Source organism: Procambarus clarkii, chromosome 39, assembly GCF_040958095.1.
Source record: "Procambarus clarkii isolate CNS0578487 chromosome 39, FALCON_Pclarkii_2.0, whole genome shotgun sequence".
Classification (NCBI taxonomy): domain Eukaryota; kingdom Metazoa; phylum Arthropoda; class Malacostraca; order Decapoda; family Cambaridae; genus Procambarus; species Procambarus clarkii.
In genome coordinates this window covers 26,584,679-26,605,070 of record NC_091188.1, presented here as the reverse complement: position 1 = coordinate 26,605,070, position 20,392 = coordinate 26,584,679, and positions in this window count along the sequence as shown.

The window sequence follows — 20,392 nt, the reverse complement described above, 5'->3', positions numbered from 1 at the left end:
TGGGTATAAATTGGATAAGTTTAGATTTAGGAAAGACTTGGGTAAATACTGGTTCAGTAACAGGGTTGTTGATTTGTGGAGCCAATTGTCGCGTAACGTGGTGGAGGTGGTGTCCCTCTATTGTTTCAAGCGCGGGTTGGACAAGTATATGAGTGGGATTGGGTGTTTTATAGAATAGGAGCTTCTTCGTATGGGCCAATAGGCCTTCTGCAGTTACCTTTGTTCTTATGTACTTATGTCCGTTGGTTGGACATGTATATGAGTGAGATATGCTGGCTATAGATAGGAGCAGCCTCGCATGGGCCAATAGGCCTTCGGCAGTATTACTATTAATACTGGTATTAGTTCAGGTAATAGTATTAGTACTAGTATTGCCAGTACTTGTTACTTAGTAACAAGACACCTGGTGTTGTTCTTCAGCTATATCTTGCTCTGGTTAGGCCTATTTAGATTATGCAGTTCAGTTTTGGTCGCCGTACTTTAGAATGGATAGAAATTCACTTGAACGTGTCCTGCGTAGGATTACTTAGTTAATTACCCAAATTAGAAATCTTGTGTACTTATGTCCGTTGGTTGGACATGTATATGAGTGGGATTGGCTGGCTATAGATAGGAGCTACCTCGCATGGGCCAATAGGCCTTCTGCAGTTACGCAGTTACCTTTGTTCTTATGTTCTTAAGTAGGATCTTTATATTGTAGACATATACATGAATGAGATTGGGTGATTATAAATAGGAGCTACCTCGTATTAGCCAATTGGCCTTCTGCAGTAACCTTTACGTGGATGAATGTAGAAAATAGAGAACTATTAGCTGAATATCAAATATATGGATTTAAACTATTTCACACAGATAGATATATTAGACGAGGAGGTGGAGTAGCCATATATGTTAGGGACAATTTGAAATGTAGTCCCAAAGAGGGAATCAAAACAGAGCCACGCACAGAAACTATTTGCATTGAATTAAACGAAAAAGCTAATAATATTATAATAGGAGTAATATATAGGCCACCAAATTTAGACAGAATGGAAGCAAAGCATCTATGGGATGAAATATCTAGAGCATCTAGATCTAACAGTATTTATGTCATGGGTGACTTTAATTTTAGCGGAATAAACTGGTTGAACAAAACAGGGAATAGTGAAGCAGAAGATTTTCTAGAATTAATTGACGATTGCTTTCTTACGCAACACATTAAGGAACCAACACGGGAAAATAATATTTTAGATTTAGTGTTAACTAACAGGGAAACGCAAATTAATGACATCGAAATAGGGAGTGAGCTAGGGAGCAGTGATCACAAAGAAATCAGATTTAGCATAGAATGGAATAGACCAGTAGGAGAAAATTCTGTTAAAGTGCCAGATTTTCGAAAAGCTGATTTTAATAGCCTAAGAAATTTTTTGGGTCAAATTGATTGGAAAGGCTTGGGTATGGGGTGTGGGCCGGTCTTGGAGCGAGACATGAACCCAGCGATAGGTGACTTAAATGGGGATTTCGATGTGGATTCAATATATAACTTATTTAAGAATATTCTAAACAAAGCACAGGAACGTAGTATACCATACAAATTGAATAGATCGTATACTAATGACCCAAAGTGGATAACAAAGAATTTGAAGAACCTTATAGGTAAAAAGAGAGCTTGGTACAAAAGGATTAAAAATGGGGAGGTCACTTTAGAACAGGAATTCGTACAACTGGTTAGAAATGTTAAAAAAGAGATAAGGAAAGCAAAAAGAAACTATGAAGTTCGCATAGCAGGGCAAGCAAAGACAAATCCTAAAGGGTTTTTTCAGTTATATCGTACTAAGACTAGGGAAAGGATAGGTCCATTAAAAACTGAGACAGGTCAAATAACAGATAGTGATGAAGAGATGAGTAGTATTTTTAATAAATATTTTGTATCTGTATTTACTAAAGAGGAACTTAACAATATGCCTTCAGCCGAACAAGTCTATGTGGGTGGGGACGAGGACAGGTTGACGAGTTTAGCAGTTACCAGGGAGGATGTTCTTAAACAAATAGTAAAACTCAAACCAAACAAATCCCCAGGGCCGGATGAAGTGTTTGCTAGGGTGCTTAAAGAATGCAAAGAGGAGCTTTGTGACCCACTGTCAACCATATTTAATAAATCAATAGAGTCAGGCAGAGTGCCAGAGTTTTGGAAAGTTGCTAATGTGATACCAGTTTTTAAGAAAGGAGATAGATCACTTGCGTCTAACTATCGACCAATTAGCCTAACGTCTATTGTGGGAAAGTTACTCGAATCTATAATAGCAAATAAAATTCGTCTTCATCTTGAAAAACATAAATTAATAATTGAGTCGCAACATGGTTTTATAAATGGCTGTTCTAAAGAGGAACTTAACAATATGCCTTCAGCCGAACAAGTCTATGTGGGTGGGGACGAGGACAGGTTGACGAGTTTAGCAGTTACCAGGGAGGATGTTCTTAAACAAATAGTAAAACTCAAACCAAACAAATCCCCAGGGCCGGATGAAGTGTTTGCTAGGGTGCTTAAAGAATGCAAAGAGGAGCTTTGTGACCCACTGTCAACCATATTTAATAAATCAATAGAGTCAGGCAGAGTGCCAGAGTTTTGGAAAGTTGCTAATGTGATACCAGTTTTTAAGAAAGGAGATAGATCACTTGCGTCTAACTATCGACCAATTAGCCTAACGTCTATTGTGGGAAAGTTACTCGAATCTATAATAGTAAATATAATTCGTCTTCATCTTGAAAAACATAAATTAATAATTGAGTCGCAACATGGTTTTATAAATGGCCGTTCATGTTTAACAAATTTGTTATCTTTTTATTCTAGCATTGTTGAGGCAGTTGATAGTGGTAAGGATTGCGATGTTGTATACCTTGACTTTAGCAAAGCTTTTGATACAGTGCCACATGAAAGACTGATTAAAAAAATAGAGTCTCATGGTATTGGGGGTGCTATATTAAGCTGGATTAGGGCATGGCTATACCAAAGGAAACAGAGAGTTAGTATAAATGGAATCAAGTCAGAGTGGGAAAATGTTGTAAGTGGAGTGCCTCAAGGCTCTGTCCTGGGACCTCTGTTGTTTATAATATATATAAATGATTTAGATTCAGGTTTGAGTAGCAACATTTGCAAATTTGCCGATGATACGAAAATCGGTAGGGAAATTAATTCGGAGGAGGACTCACTATCACTTCAAGTTGATCTAGATAGGGTTTTGAAATGGTCAAAGGATTGGCAGATGCAGTTTAATGCTGATAAATGTAAAGTTCTGAGGTTAGGTAATGATGATAGAGTTACAAGATACGAGCTAGATGGTGTTGTGATTGCGAAAGGGATCTGGGAGTTATGATTAGTAAGAATTTAAAACAAAAGGATCAATGCATAAATGTTCGTAATAAGGCAAATCGGACACTTGGATTTATTAGTCGCAGCGTTAGTAACAAGACACCTGGTGTGGTTCTCAAGCTATATCTTGCTCTAGTTAGGCCCCATTTAGATTATGCAGTTCAGTTTTGGTCGCCATATTATAGAATGGATATAAATTCACTTGAACGTGTCCAGCGTAGGATGACTAAGTTAATTCCCCAAATTAGAAATCTTTCACATGAAGAAAGATTAACAAAGCTTAAGTTGCATTCACTGGAAAGGCGAAGAGTTAGGGGTGACATGATAGAGGTTTACAAGTGGATGAATGGACATAACCGGGGGGATATTAATAGGGTATTAAAAGTATCAACACAGGACAGAACACGAAACAATGGATATAAATTGGATAAGTTTAGATTTAGGAAAGACTTGGGTAAATACTGGTTCAGTACCAGGGTTGTTGATTTGTGGAACCAATTGCCGCGTAACATTGTGGAGGTGGGGTCCCTCGATTGTTTCAAGCACGGGTTGGACAAGTATATGAGTGGGATTGGGTGGTTATAGAATAGGAGCTGCCTCGTATGGGCCAATAGGCCTTCTGCAGTTACCTTTGTTCTTATGTTCTTATGTTCTTAACCTTCATTATGTTCTTACATTTTCTATAGAGGTAAAGATTTAGGGGTGACATGATTGAGGTGTTTTTGGTTACATGAGGTGCTCTTGAGGTGCCAATGTGTATATAAGGTGGATTACGAGGGCATTTATTTCAATAGAGATCAGTGAAGGCAAGACGCATTGACCTGCTTTGCTGCCTGTCCTCGTTGTTGTTGTCGCTGGGCCTCAAACGTTTGATTCTTGTGATGGATGTCAGCGATGAAAACACGACCGTCGTCAGGGGGCACAATATTGGGCCCTTTCGTTTGCCAGCAGCTACTGACGATAGGTCGGAGAAAGCCTGTGGCTTAGATGATCACCAGCAAAGGCTGTTATCTCCCGTACGCTACCACCCATACGGGCGGTCGTTAAGCATGTGGAAGTCTCGTTACCAAAGTAGGTGCCTTTGGAAAAAGACAAAAATATGCACGGATGCTGAGTATGCTAAACCGAAAGTTGGTGTCAACTCTGCTCTCCAGAGGGATGCTGCCGAAAACAACGTTCGCAAATTGTACCATTCTTCTGATGAAGAAAACCACATTACGGTTGATGGTGACAGTAAATCGGAAATTATTGTAATTAACCAGGACACTCTTAGCGTTGATTCGCTGAACATTGATACTGGTTATGAGGCTGACGATGATATCAGTGATGACGAAGTCACATTGTGTAACGATGACGCTCTTGATTTTGCTTCACAGAACATTGATACTGATGAGGAGGCTGAGAGAGATGAATTCACAATGTTTCCTCTCTGCTCACGGAAGCTGAATGAAGAGAGGAGTGTAAACATCGTCCAAAAGATCGAGGAATTTCTCAGGTTGATGAGGGTCAATAGTCAACTAAACATGTAATATCAAAATAAATGTTTCTATACTTAATGTTTGTTTGTATTACTCTCAAAATTATAAATCTTAGAAATTTTACTTTTTGTGAAAACTGTTAACAACACAAAACCCATAATTGAACTTTATCTATAATAATGAAGGCTAAGAATTGCCTTATAATAAAAATGTTTGTTAGTTACTACTTTGGGCGACCAATTTTACTAATGGCAATTAGTTGATTTAGACACCTAACCCACAATTTTTTTCTCTCTTTATTGGGAACAACATATCAATACAAAATGAAAAGCATAAGAAAATATAATATAATATCACAGGAAACACAAAAGATGAAGAAGTACACCAGTGCAATTAGACTGTTTATAAAAAAAGTTCATTATGCAAAGTAAAACTAGACCATATCATACCAGCAGAACAAAAGACGGTCAGTGTTTATATCAATAGAAGACATCAAAACAATACAGGGAAATGAACAGGAATAAAACACACCACCCACACGATGATATATTAGGCCCTATAACACTGGTACGTTACCACTACCACAAGCCATAATTGAACTTTATCTATAACAAGCAGCTAAGAATTGCCTTATAATAAAAATGTTTGTTAGTTACTACTTTGGGCGACCAATTTTACTAATGGCAATTAGTTAATTTAGACACCTAACCCACAATTTTTTTCTTTCTTTATTGGGAACAACATATCAATACAAAATGAAAAGCATAAGAAAATATAATATAATATCACAGGAAACACAAAAGATGAAGAAGTACACCAGTGCAATTAGACTGTTTATAAAAAAAAGTTCAATATTATGCAAAGTAAAACTAGACCATATCATACCAGCAGAACAACAGACGGTCATTGTTTATATCAATAGAAGGAATCAAAACAATACAGGAAAATGCACAGGAATAAAACACACCACCCACACGATGATATATTAGGCCCTATAACACTGGTACGTTACCACTACCACAAGCCTGAGATGGTATTGTACCGGCATCAAACATCGCCACAAAAACGCCAAAGCAACAAAAATAACAAAACGCATAACACACACAACACAAACACCTTGTACCAAGACACAAAAATACATTACAGGTACTGTAATGTAACAAACCATCCAAACAGTACACACCGCAACAACAGCGACACACGAAAGATAAATATAACGCTCACAACATATCACAATATGAAATAAGCAACAACGAGGAAAAGAAGAACTCTCACCAAAAATATAAAAATCATAAAAAAAACTACAGCAAACTGAAACACCTAACATACGCCCCTGTAAACTACCGATCAAACACCCTCGGAAAAGTCCGCCGCAACCACCACATAATATACAACAAAAAGCCGAAAACCTGACTCACATCGTTTCCCCCTCCATCCTACTAACCTAAAAACAAAAACCATTATCCGAAATCAATACCCCCATACTGCATTTCGAATTTTCGTGTTCCCATGAGAAAATGACAACAGGAAGCCAGAACACCAAACTGATAGGCTGGTTTCAACATTAACATCAATTTTTTTAATTTGAACAGCCATTCATAAAACCATTTTGTGAATTATTTATTATTTGAATGGTATTTGCATTTATCGATTCGATTAACTTTCCAACAATTGATGGTAGGCCAATTGGCCGATAGTTTGACGCAAGTAATCCTTTCTTAAAAATTGGTACCACATTAGCAACCTTCCATGACTCCAGTTTTTCTGCATTCTACCTGACTGATATATTAAATATGGTAGACAATGGCTCACAAAGCTTCTCTTTGCATTCTTTAAGAACCCAGGCAAACATTTCGTCAGGCCCTGATGTTTGTTTGGTTTGAGTTTTGTTTCAGAATATTTGATTATTAACATCATCCCTGGTAACTGTTTAATTAGCCAATCTGTCCTTGTCCCCACCCACATAGACTTGTTCGGCTGAAGGCAGAGTGTTAAATTCCTCCTTAGTAAATACAGTGATAAAAAATTCATAAAAAATATTACTCATCTCTTCATCATTACCCGTTATCTGATCTCTCACAGTTTTCAATGAACCTATCCTTTCCCTAACCTTTGTTCGATATAACTGTAAAAACCATTTCGGATTTACCATTGCCCTGGTAAACGATCTTCATAGTTTCAATATGCCCTCTTTATCTCTTTTTTTTTAAATTTCGATCCAGTTGTACGAATTCTTGTTCTAAACTGACTTACACATTCTGAATCCTTTTGTACTATCATTTTATTCCAGGATAATTGAGGTTGATAACGGTAAGGTTTGTGATGTCGTGTACATTGACTTTGCAAAGCTTTTGATACAGTGCCACCGGAAAACTAATCAAAAAGATAGAGGCTCATGGTAATAGGGGTGCGATCTTAAGATGGATTGGGGCATGGCTAGGCCAAAGAAAAGAGAGAGTTAGTATAAATGGGGATAATCAGAGTAGGACAGTGTTGTAAGTGGAGAGCCTCAAGGCTCTGTCCTGGGACCTCTGTTATTCATCTATATAAATAAAAATCTTCATCTTCAGATGAAGATGCCAAAATTGTCATCTTCAATCCAGTGCCCCCAGAAATCACAAGAGACAAGCCCATGACATCAACCTAACAAAAGAAATGTTAAATAAAAATACTTGATTAATAGACAAAATGTAAGGTTTTGACGCTAGGTAATGATGGCAGAGATACAAGATACAAGCTATTTGGTGTTGAGATTGCGAAGTAGGATTCCCAAAGAGATCTGGGAGTTATGATCAAAAAAGAATTTAAAATCAACACCTCAATGCATGAATGTTCATGATAGGAAAATAGGACACTAGGATTTTTTAATCGACGTGTTAGTAACAAGACAACTGGAGATGTTCTGCAGCTCTGGTTAGGCCCCACTTAGGTTATGCAGTTTAGTTTTGATCGTCATACTATAGAATAGATATAAATTCCCTAAAACGCATCCATTGTAAGATACCAGAGTTAATCCCCCAAAATAGAAACATGTCATATGAGGAGAGATTGACAAAGCTTAAATTATATTCACTAGAAAGGCGAAGAATTAGGGAAGACATAATAGATGTGTACAAGTGAATGATTGGAGAAAACAAAGGATATATTATTAAATGGGGTATTTAAATTATAAGCACAAGACAGAACACGAAACAATAAAAATTAGTTGTTAGATATAGTAAAGACCTGGGTAAATACTCATTCCGTAACAGGGTAGCTGATTTGCGGAGCCACATGCAGTGTAACATAATAGAAGTATAGATATACTTCTGGTTTGGCATTAGTATTGGTACTGGTATTTATATTAGTACTGGTATTAGTATTGTTATTAGTATTAGTACTGTCATTAGTATTAGTATAGGTTCTGGTGATGGTATTCACAATAGTAAATGTTCGTAATAAGGCAAATCGGACACTTGGATTTATTAATCGTAGCGTTAGTAACAAGACACCTGGTGTGGTTCTCAAGCTATATCTTGCTCTAGTTAGGCCCCATTTAGATTATGCAGTTCAGTTTTGGTCGCCATATTATAGAATGGATATAAATTCACTTGAACGTGTCCAGCGTAGGATGACTAAGTTAATTCCCCAAATTAGAAATCTTTCATATGAAGAAAGATTAACAAAGCTTAAGTTGCATTCACTGGAAAGGCGAAGAGTTAGGGGTGACATGATAGAGGTTTACAAGTGGATGAATGGACATAACCGGGGGGATATTAATAGGGTATTAAAAGTATGAACACAGGACAGAACACGAAACAATGGGTATAAATTGGATAAGTTTAGATTTAGGAAAGACTTGGGTAAATACTGGTTCAGTAACAGGGTTGTTGATTTGTGGAACCAATTGCCGCGTAACATTGTGGAGGTGGGGTCCCTCGATTGTTTCAAGCACGGGTTGGACAAGTATATGAGTGGGATTGGGTGGTTATAGAATAGGAGCTGCCTCGTATGGGCCAATAGGCCTTCTGCAGTTACCTTTGTTCTTATGTTCTTCTTCTTATGTATCAACACAGGACAGAACACGAAACAATGGATATAAATTGGATAAGTTTAGATTTAGGAAAGACTTGGGTAAATACTGGTTCAGTAACAGGGTTGTTGATTTGTGGAACCAATTGCCGCGTAACATTGTGGAGGTGGGGTCCCTCGATTGTTTCAAGCACGGGTTGGACAAGTATATGAGTGGGATTGGGTGGTTATAGAATAGGAGCTGCCTCGTATGGGCCAATAGGCCTTCTGCAGTTACCTTTGTTCTTATGTTCTTATGTAGATAGGAGCTGCCTCGTATGGGCCAAAAGGCCTTCTGCAGTTACCTTTGTTCTTATGTTCTTATGTTCTTATGTATTAGTACTGGTATTGATATTAGTTCTGGCAATAGTATTAGAACTGGAATTAGTACGAATACTATCTGGTGATGGTATTAGTACTGGTATTTGTATTAGTTCTGGAAATAGTTTTAGTCCAGGTATTATTATTAATACTGGTATTGGTATTAGTTCTGGTAATAGTATTAGTTCAAGTAATAATATTAGTACTGGTATTAGTATTAGTACTGGTATTGCAAGTACTTGTTACTTAGTAACAAGACTCCTGGTGTTGTTCTTCAGCTATATCTTGCTCTGGTTAGGCCCTATTTAGACTATGCAGTTCAGTTTTGGTCGCCGTACTATAGAATGGATAGAAATTCACTTCAACGTATCCTGAGTAGGATGACTTAGTTAACTCCCCATATTAGAAATCTTATGTCCGTTGGTTGGACATTTATATGAGTGGGATTTGCTGGCTATAGATAGGAGCTGCCTCGCATGGGCCAATAGGCCTTCTGCAGTATTATTATTATTACTGGTATTGGTATTAGTTCTGGTAATAGTATTAGTTCAGGTAATAGTATTAGTACTGGTATTAGTTCAGGTAATAGTATTAGTACTGGTATTAGTATTAGTTCAGGTAATAGTATTAGTACTGGTATTGCCGGTATTTGTTACTTAGTAACAAGACACCTGGTGTTGTTCTTCAGCTATATCTTGCTCTGGTTGGGCCCCATTTAGATTATGCCGTTCAGTTTTGGTCGCCGTATTATAGAATGTATATAAATTCACTTGAACGTGTCCAACGTAGGATGACTAAATTAATTCCCCACATTAGAAATCTTTCATATGAAGAAAGATTAACAAAGCCTAAGTTGCATTCACTGGAAAGGCGAAGAGTTAGAGGTGACATGATAGAGTTTTACAAGTGGATGAATGGACATAACAGGGGGGATATTAATAGGGTATTAAAAATTTTCAACATAAGACAGAACACGAAACAATGGGTATAAATTGGATAAGTTTAGATTTAGGAAAGACTTGGGTAAATACTGGTTCAGTAACAGGGTTATTGATTTGTGGAGCCAATTGCCGCGTAACGTGGTGGAGGTGGTGTCCCTCTATTGTTTCAAGCGCGGGTTGGACAAGTATATGAGTGGGATTGGGTGGTTATAGAATAGGAGCTTCCTCGTATGGGCCAATAGGCCTTCTGCAGTTACCTTTGTTCTTATGTACTTATGTCCGTTGGTTGGTCATGTATATGAGTGAGATATGCTGGCTATAGATAGGAGCAGCCTCGCATGGGCCAATAGGCCTTCGGCAGTATTACTATTAATACTGGTATTAGTTCAGGTAATAGTATTAGTACTGGTATTGCCAGTACTTGTTACTTAGTAACAAGACACCTGGTGTTGTTCTTCAGCTATATCTTCAGCTATATAATAGGCTCTGGTTAGGCCTATTTAGATTATGCAGTTCAGTTTTGGTCGCCGTACTTTAGAATGGATAGAAATTCACTTGAACGTGTCCTGCGTAGGATTACTTAGTTAATTACCCAAATTAGAAATCTTGTGTACTTATGTCCGTTGGTTGGACATGTATATGAGTGGGATTGGCTGGCTATAGATAGGAGCTAGCTCGCATGGGCCAATAGGCCTTCTGCATTTACGCAGTAACCTTTGTTCTTATGTTCTTAAGTAGGATCTTTATATTGTAGACATATACATGAATGAGATTGGGTGATTATAAATAGGAGCTACCTCGTATTAGCCAATTGGCCTTCTGCAGTAACCTTCATTATGTTCTTACATTTTCTATAGAGGTAAAGATTTAGGGGTGACATGATTGAGGTGTTTTTGGTTACATGAGGTGCTCTTGAGGTGCCAATGTGTATATAAGGTGGATTACGAGGGCATTTATTTCAATAGAGATCAGTGAAGGCAAGACGCATTGACCTGCTTTGCTGCCTGTCCTCGTTGTTGTTGTCGCTGGGCCTCAAACGTTTGATTCTTGTGATGGATGTCAGCGATGAAAACACGACCGTCGTCAGGGGGCACAATATTGGGCCCTTTCGTTTGCCAGCAGCTACTGACGATAGGTCGGAGAAAGCCTGTGGCTTAGATGATCACCAGCAAAGGCTGTTATCTCCCGTACGCTACCACCCATACGGGCGGTCGTTAAGCATGTGGAAGTCTCGTTACCAAAGTAGGTGCCTTTGGAAAAAGACAAAAATATGCACGGATGCTGAGTATGCTAAATCGAAAGTTGGTGTCAACTCTGCTCTCCAGAGGGATGCTGCCGAAAACAACGTTCGCAAATTGTACCATTCTTCTGATGAAGAAAACCACATTACGGTTGATGGTGACAGTAAATCGGAAATTATTGTAATTAACCAGGACACTCTTAGCGTTGATTCGCTGAACATTGATACTGGTTATGAGGCTGACGATGATATCAGTGATGACGAAGTCACATTGTGTAACGATGACGCTCTTGATTTTGCTTCACAGAACATTGATACTGATGAGGAGGCTGAGAGAGATGAATTCACAATGTTTCCTCTCTGCTCACGGAAGCTGAATGAAGAGAGGAGTGTAAACATCGTCCAAAAGATCGAGGAATTTCTCAGGTTGATGAGGGTCAATAGTCAACTAAACATGTAATATCAAAATAAATGTTTCTATACTTAATGTTTGTTTGTATTACTCTCAAAATTATAAATCTTAGAAATTTTACTTTTTGTGAAACTGTTAACAACACAAAACCCATAATTGAACTTTATCACTAACACTTTTTGTGAAAACTGTTAACAACACAAAACCCATAATTGAACTTTATCTATAATAATGAAGGCTAAGAATTGCCTTATAATAAAAATGTTTGTTAGTTACTACTTTGGGCGACCAATTTTACTAATGGCAATTAGTTGATTTAGACACCTAACCCACAATTTTTTTCTCTCTTTATTGGGAACAACATATCAATACAAAATGAAAAGCATAAGAAAATATAATATAATATCACAGGAAACACAAAAGATGAAGAAGTACACCAGTGCAATTAGACTGTTTATAAAAAAAGTTCATTATGCAAAGTAAAACTAGACCATATCATACCAGCAGAACAACAGACGGTCAGTGTTTATATCAATAGAAGACATCAAAACAATACAGGGAAATGCACAGGAATAAAACACACCACCCACACGATGATATATTAGGCCCTATAACACTGGTACGTTACCACTACCACAAGCCATAATTGAACTTTATCTATAACAAGCAGCTAAGAATTGCCTTATAATAAAAATGTTTGTTAGTTACTACTTTGGGCGACCAATTTTACTAAATTAGTTAATTTAGACACCTAACCCACAATTTTTTTCTTTCTTTATTGGGAACAACATATCAATACAAAATGAAAAGCATAAGAAAATATAATATAATATCACAGGAAACACAAAAGATGAAGAAGTACACCAGTGCAATTAGACTGTTTATAAAAAAAAGTTCAATATTATGCAAAGTAAAACTAGACCATATCATACCAGCAGAACAACAGACGGTCATTGTTTATATCAATAGAAGGAATCAAAACAATACAGGAAAATGCACAGGAATAAAACACACCACCCACACGATGATATATTAGGCCCTATAACACTGGTACGTTACCACTACCACAAGCCTGAGATGGTATTGTACCGGCATCAAACATCGCCACAAAAACGCCAAAGCAACAAAAATAACAAAACGCATAACACACACAACACAAACACCTTGTACCAAGACACAAAAATACATTACAGGTACTGTAATGTAACAAACCATCCAAACAGTACACACCGCAACAACAGCGACACACGAAAGATAAATATAACGCTCACAACATATCACAATATGAAATAAGCAACAACGAGGAAAAGAAGAACTCTCACCAAAAATATAAAAATCATAAAAAAAACTACAGCAAACTGAAACACCTAACATACGCCCCTGTAAACTACCGATTAAACACCCTCGGAAAAGTCCGCCGCAACCACCACATAATATACAACAAAAAGCCGAAAACCTGACTCACATCGTTTCCCCCTCCATCCTACTAACCTAAAAACAAAAACCATTATCCGAAATCAATACCCCCATACTGCATTTCGAATTTTCGTGTTCCCATGAGAAAATGACAACAGGAAGCCAGAACACCAAACTGATAGGCTGGTTTCAACATTAACATCAATTTTTTTAATTTGAACGGCCATTCATAAAACCATTTTGTGAATTATTTATTATTTGAATGGTATTTGCATTTATCGATTCGATTAACTTTCCAACAATTGATGGTAGGCCAATTGGCCGATAGTTTGACGCAAGTAATCCTTTCTTAAAAATTGGTACCACATTAGCAACCTTCCATGACTCCAGTTTTTCTGCATTCTACCTGACTGATATATTAAATATGGTAGACAATGGCTCACAAAGCTTCTCTTTGCATTCTTTAAGAACCCAGGCAAACATTTCGTCAGGCCCTGATGTTTGTTTGGTTTGAGTTTTGTTTCAGAATATTTGATTATTAACATCATCCCTGGTAACTGTTTAATTAGCCAATCTGTCCTTGTCCCCACCCACATAGACTTGTTCGGCTGAAGGCAGAGTGTTAAATTCCTCCTTAGTAAATACAGTGATAAAAAATTCATAAAAAATACTACTCATCTCTTCATCATTACCCGTTATCTGATCTCTCACAGTTTTCAATGAACCTATCCTTTCCCTAACCTTTGTTCGATATAACTGTAAAAACCATTTCGGATTTGCCATTGCCCTGGTAAACGATCTTCATAGTTTCATTATGCCCTCTTTATCTCTTTTTTTTTTAAATTTCGATCCAGTTGTACGAATTCTTGTTCTAAACTGACTTACACATTCTGAATCCTTTTGTACTATCATTTTATTCCAGGATAATTGAGGTTGATAACGGTAAGGTTTGTGATGTCGTGTACATTGACTTTGCAAAGCTTTTGATACAGTGCCACCGGAAAACTAATCAAAAAGATAGAGGCTCATGGTAATAGGGGTGCGATCTTAAGATGGATTGGGGCATGGCTAGGCCAAAGAAAAGAGAGAGATAGTATAAATGGGGATAATCAGAGTAGGACAGTGTTGTAAGTGGAGAGCCTCAAGGCTCTGTCCTGGGACCTCTGTTATTCATCTATATAAATAAAAATCTTCATCTTCAGATGAAGATGCCAAAATTGTCATCGTCAATCCAGTGCCCCCAGAAATCACAAGAGACAAGCCCATGACATCAACCTAACAAAAGAAATGTTAAATAAAAATACTTGATTAATAGACAAAATGTAAGGTTTTGACGCTAGGTAATGATGGCAGAGATACAAGATACAAGCTATTTGGTGTTGAGATTGCGAAGTAGGATTCCCAAAGAGATCTGGGAGTTATGATCAAAAAAGAATTTAAAATCAACACCTCAATGCATGAATGTTCATGATAGGAAAATAGGACACTAGGATTTTTTAATCGACGTGTTAGTAACAAGACAACTGGAGATGTTCTGCAGCTCTGGTTAGGCCCCACTTAGGTTATGCAGTTTAGTTTTGATCGTCATACTATAGAATAGATATAAATTCCCTAAAACGCATCCATTGTAAGATACCAGAGTTAATCCCCCAAAATAGAAACATGTCATATGAGGAGAGATTGACAAAGCTTAAATTATATTCACTAGAAAGGCGAAGAATTAGGGATGACATAATAGATGTGTACAAGTGAATGATTGGAGAAAACAAAGGATATATTATTAAATGGGGTATTTAAATTATAAGCACAAGACAGAACACGAAACAATAAAAATTAGTTGTTAGATATAGTAAAGACCTGGGTAAATACTCGTTCCGTAACAGGGTAGCTGATTTGCGGAGCCACATGCAGTGTAACATAATAGAAGTATAGATATACTTCTGGTTTGGTATTAGTACTGGCATTAGTATTGGTACTGGTATTTATATTAGTACTGGTATTAGTATTGTTATTAGTATTAGTACTGTCATTAGTATTAGTTCTGGTATTAGTATTGGTTCTGGTGATGGTATTCACAATAGTATTAGTACTGGTATTGATATTATTTCTGGCAATAGTATTAGAACTGGAATTAGTACGAATACTATCTGGTGATGGTATTAGTACTGGTATTTGTATTAGTTCTGGAAATAGTTTTAGTTCAGGTATTATTATTAATACTGGTATTGGTATTAGTTCTGGTAATAGTATTAGTTCAAGTAATAATATTAGTACTGGTATTAGTATTAGTACTGGTATTGCAAGTACTTGTTACTTAGTAACAAGTTACACCTCATGTTGTTCTTCAGCTATATCTTGCTCTGGTTAGGCCCTATTTAGATTATGCAGTTCAGTTTTGATCGCCTTACTAAAGAATGGATAGAAATTCACTTGAACTTGTCCTGCATAGGATGACTCAGTTAATTCCCCAAATTAGAAATCTTATGTACTTATGTCCGTTGGTTGGACATGTATACGAGTGGGATTTGTTGGCTATAGATAGGAGCAGCCTCGCATGGGCCAATAGGCCTTCTGCAGTATTATTATTAATACTGGTATTGGTATTAGTTCAGGTAATAGTATTAGTACTGGTATTAGTGTTAGTTCAGGTAATAGTATTAGTAATGGTATTGCCAGTACTTGTTACTTAGTAACAAGACTCCTGGTGTTGTTCTTCAGCTATATCTTGCTCTGGTTAGGCCCTATTTAGACTATGCAGTTCAGTTTTGGTCGCCGTACTATAGAATGGATAGAAATTCACTTCAACGTATCCTGAGTAGGATGACTTAGTTAATTCCCCAAATTAGAAATCTTATGTCCGTTGGTTGGACAAAGAGGAGCTTTGTGACCCACTGTCAACCATATTTAATAAATCAATAGAGTCAGGCAGAGTGCCAGAGTTTTGGAAAGTTGCTAATGTGATACCAGTTTTTAAGAAAGGAGATAGATCACTTGCGTCTAACTATCGACCAATTAGCCTAACGTCTATTGTGGGAAAGTTACTCGAATCTATAATAGCAAATAAAATTCGTCTTCATCTTGAAAAACATAAATTAATAATTGAGTCGCAACATGGTTTTATAAATGGCCGTTCATGTTTAACAAATTTGTTATCTTTTTATTCTAGCATTGTTGAGGCAGTTGATGGTGGTAAGGATTGCGATGTTGTATACCTTGACTTTAGCAAAGCTTTTGATACAGTGCCACATGAAAGACTGATTAAAAAAATAGAGTCTCATGGTATTGGGGGTGCTATATTAAGCTGGATTAGGGCATGGCTATACCAAAGGAAACAGAGAGTTAGTATAAATGGAATCAAGTCAGAGTGGGATAATGTTGTAAGTGGAGTGCCTCAAGGCTCTGTCCTGGGACCTCTGTTGTTTATAATATATATAAATGATTTAGATTCAGGTTTGAGTAGCAACATTTGCAAATTTGCCGATGATACGAAAATCGGTAGGGAAATTAATTCGGAGGAGGACTCACTATCACTTCAAGTTGATCTAGATAGGGTTTTGAAATGGTCAAAGGATTGGCAGATGCAGTTTAATGCTGATAAATGTAAAGTTCTGAGGTTAGGTAATGATGATAGAGTTACAAGATACGAGCTAGATGGTGTTGTGATTGCGAAGTCGGATTGCGAAAGGGATCTGGGAGTTATGATTAGTAAGAATTTAAAACAAAAGGATCAATGCATAAATGTTCGTAATAAGGCAAATCGGACACTTGGATTTATTAATCGCAGCGTTAGTAACAAGACACCTGGTGTGGTTCTCAAGCTATATCTTGCCCTAGTTAGGCCCCATTTAGATTATGCAGTTCAGTTATGGTCGCCATATTATAGAATGGATATAAATTCACTTGAACGTGTCCAGCGTAGGATGACTAAGTTAATTCCCCAAATTAGAAATCTTTCATATGAAGAAAGATTAACAAAGCTTAAGTTGCATTCACTGGAAAGGTGAAGAGTTAGGGGTGACATGATAGAGGTTTACAAGTGGATGAATGGACATAACCGGGGGGATATTAATAGGGTATTAAAAGTATCAACACAGGACAGAACACGAAACAATGGATATAAATTGGATAAGTTTAGATTTAGGAAAGACTTGGGTAAATACTGGTTCAGTAACAGGGTTGTTGATTTGTGGAACCAATTGCCGCGTAACATTGTGGAGGTGACGTCCCTCGATTGTTTCAAGCACGGGTTGGACAAGTATATGAGTGGGATTGGGTGGTTATAGAATAGGAGCTGCCTCGTATGGGCCAATAGGCCTTCTGCAGTTACCTTTGTTCTTATGTTCTTATGTTCTTATATGAGTGGGATTTGCTGGCTATAGATAGGAGCTGCCTTGCATGGGCCAATAGGCCTTCTGCAGTATTATTATTATTACTGGTATTGGTATTAGTTCTGGTAATAGTATTAGTTCAGGTAATAGTATTAGTACTGGTATTAGTATTAGTTCAGGTAATAGTATTAGTACTGGTATTAGTATTAGTTCTGGTAATAGTATTAGTACTGGTATTGCCGGTATTTGTTACTTAGTAACAAGACACCTGGTGTTGTTCTTCAGCTATATCTTGCTCTGGTTGGGCCCCATTTAGATTATGCCGTTCAGTTTTGGTCGCCGTATTATAGAATGTATATAAATTCACTTGAACGTGTCCAACGTAGGATGACTAAATTAATTCCCCAAATTAGAAATCTTTCATATGAAGAAAGATTAACAAAGCCTAAGTTGCATTCATTGGAAAGGCGAAGAGTTAGAGGTGACATGATAGAGTTTTACAAGTGGATGAATGGACATAACAGGGGGGATATTAATAGGGTATTAAAAATTTTCAACATAAGACAGAACACGAAACAATGGGTATAAATTGGATAAGTTTAGATTTAGGAAAGACTTGGGTAAATACTGGTTCAGTAACAGGGTTGTTGATTTGTGGAGCCAATTGCCGCGTAACGTGGTGGAGGTGGTGTCCCTCTATTGTTTCAAGCGCGGGTTGGACAAGTATATGAGTGGGATTGGGTGGTTATAGAATAGGAGCTTCCTCGTATGGGCCAATAGGCCTTCTGCAGTTACCTTTGTTCTTATGTACTTATGTCCGTTGGTTGGACATGTATATGAGTGAGATATGCTGGCTATAGATAGGAGCAGCCTCGCATGGGCCAATAGGCCTTCGGCAGTATTACTATTAATACTGGTATTAGTTCAGGTAATAGTATTAGTACTGGTATTGCCAGTACTTGTTACTTAGTAACAAGACACCTGGTGTTGTTCTTCAGCTATATCTTGCTCTGGTTAGGCCTATTTAGATTATGCAGTTCAGTTTTGGTCGCCGTACTTTAGAATGGATAGAAATTCACTTGAACGTGTCCTGCGTAGGATTACTTAGTTAATTACCCAAATTAGAAATCTTGTGTACTTATGTCCGTTGGTTGGACATGTATATGAGTGGGATTGGCTGGCTATAGATAGGAGCTACCTCGCATGGGCCAATAGGCCTTCTGCAGTTACGCAGTTACCTTTGTTCTTATGTTCTTAAGTAGGATCTTTATATTGTAGACATATACATGAATGAGATTGGTTGATTATAAATAGGAGCTACCTCGTATTAGCCAATTGGCCTTCTGCAGTAACCTTCATTATGTTCTTACATTTTCTATAGAGGTAAAGATTTAGGGGTGACATGATTGAGGTGTTTTTGGTTACATGAGGTGCTCTTGAGGTGCCAATGTGTATATAAGGTGGATTACGAGGGCATTTATTTCAATAGAGATCAGTGAAGGTAAGACGCATTGACCTGCTTTGCTGCCTGTCCTCGTAGTTGTTGTCGCTGGGCCTCAAACGTTTGATTCTTGTGATGGATGTCAGCGATGAAAACACGACCGTCGTCAGGGGGCACAATATTGGGCCCTTTCGTTTGCCAGCAGCAACTGACGATAGGTCGGAGAAAGCCTGTGGCTTAGATGATCACCAGCAAAGGCTGTTATCTCCCGTACGCTACCACCCATACGGGCGGTCGTTAAGCATGTGGAAGTCTCGTTACCAAAGTAGGTGCCTTTGGAAAAAGACAAAAATATGCACGGATGCTGAGTATGCTAAACCGAAAGTTGGTGTCAACTCTGCTCTCCAGAGGGATGCTGCCGAAAACAACGTTCGCAAATTGTACCATTCTTCTGATGAAGAAAACCACATTACGGTTGATGGTGACAGTAAATCGGAAATTATTGTAATTAACCAGGACACTCTTAGCGTTGATTCGCTGAACATTGATACTGGTTATGAGGCTGACGATGATATCAGTGATGACGAAGTCACATTGTGTAACGATGACGCTCTTGATTTTGCTTCACAGAACATTGATACTGATGAGGAGGCTGAGAGAGATGAATTCACAATGTTTCCTCTCTGCTCACGGAAGCTGAATGAAGAGAGGAGTGTAAACATCGTCCAAAAGATCGAGGAATTTCTCAGGTTGATGAGGGTCAATAGTCAACTAAACATGTAATATCAAAATAAATGTTTCTATACTTAATGTTTGTTTGTATTACTCTCAAAATTATAAATCTTAGAAATTTTACTTTTTGTGAAACTGTTAACAACACAAAACCCATAATTGAACTTTATCACTAACACTTTTTGTGAAAACTGTTATCAACACAAAACCCATAATTGAACTTTATCTATAATAATGAAGGCTAAGAATTGCCTTATAATAAAAATGTTTGTTAGTTACTACTTTGGGCGACCAATTTTACTAATGGCAATTAGTTGATTTAGACACCTAACCCACAATTTTTTTCTCTCTTTATTGGGAACAACATATCAATACAAAATGAAAAGCATAAGAAAATATAATATAATATCACAGGAAACACAAAAGATGAAGAAGTACACCAGTGCAATTAGACTGTTTATAAAAAAAGTTCATTATGCAAAGTAAAACTAGACCATATCATACCAGCAGAACAACAGACGGTCAGTGTTTATATCAATAGAAGACATCAAAACAATACAGGGAAATGCACAGGAATAAAACACACCACCCACACGATGATATATTAGGCCCTATAACACTGGTACGTTACCACTACCACAAGCCATAATTGAACTTTATCTATAACAAGCAGCTAAGAATTGC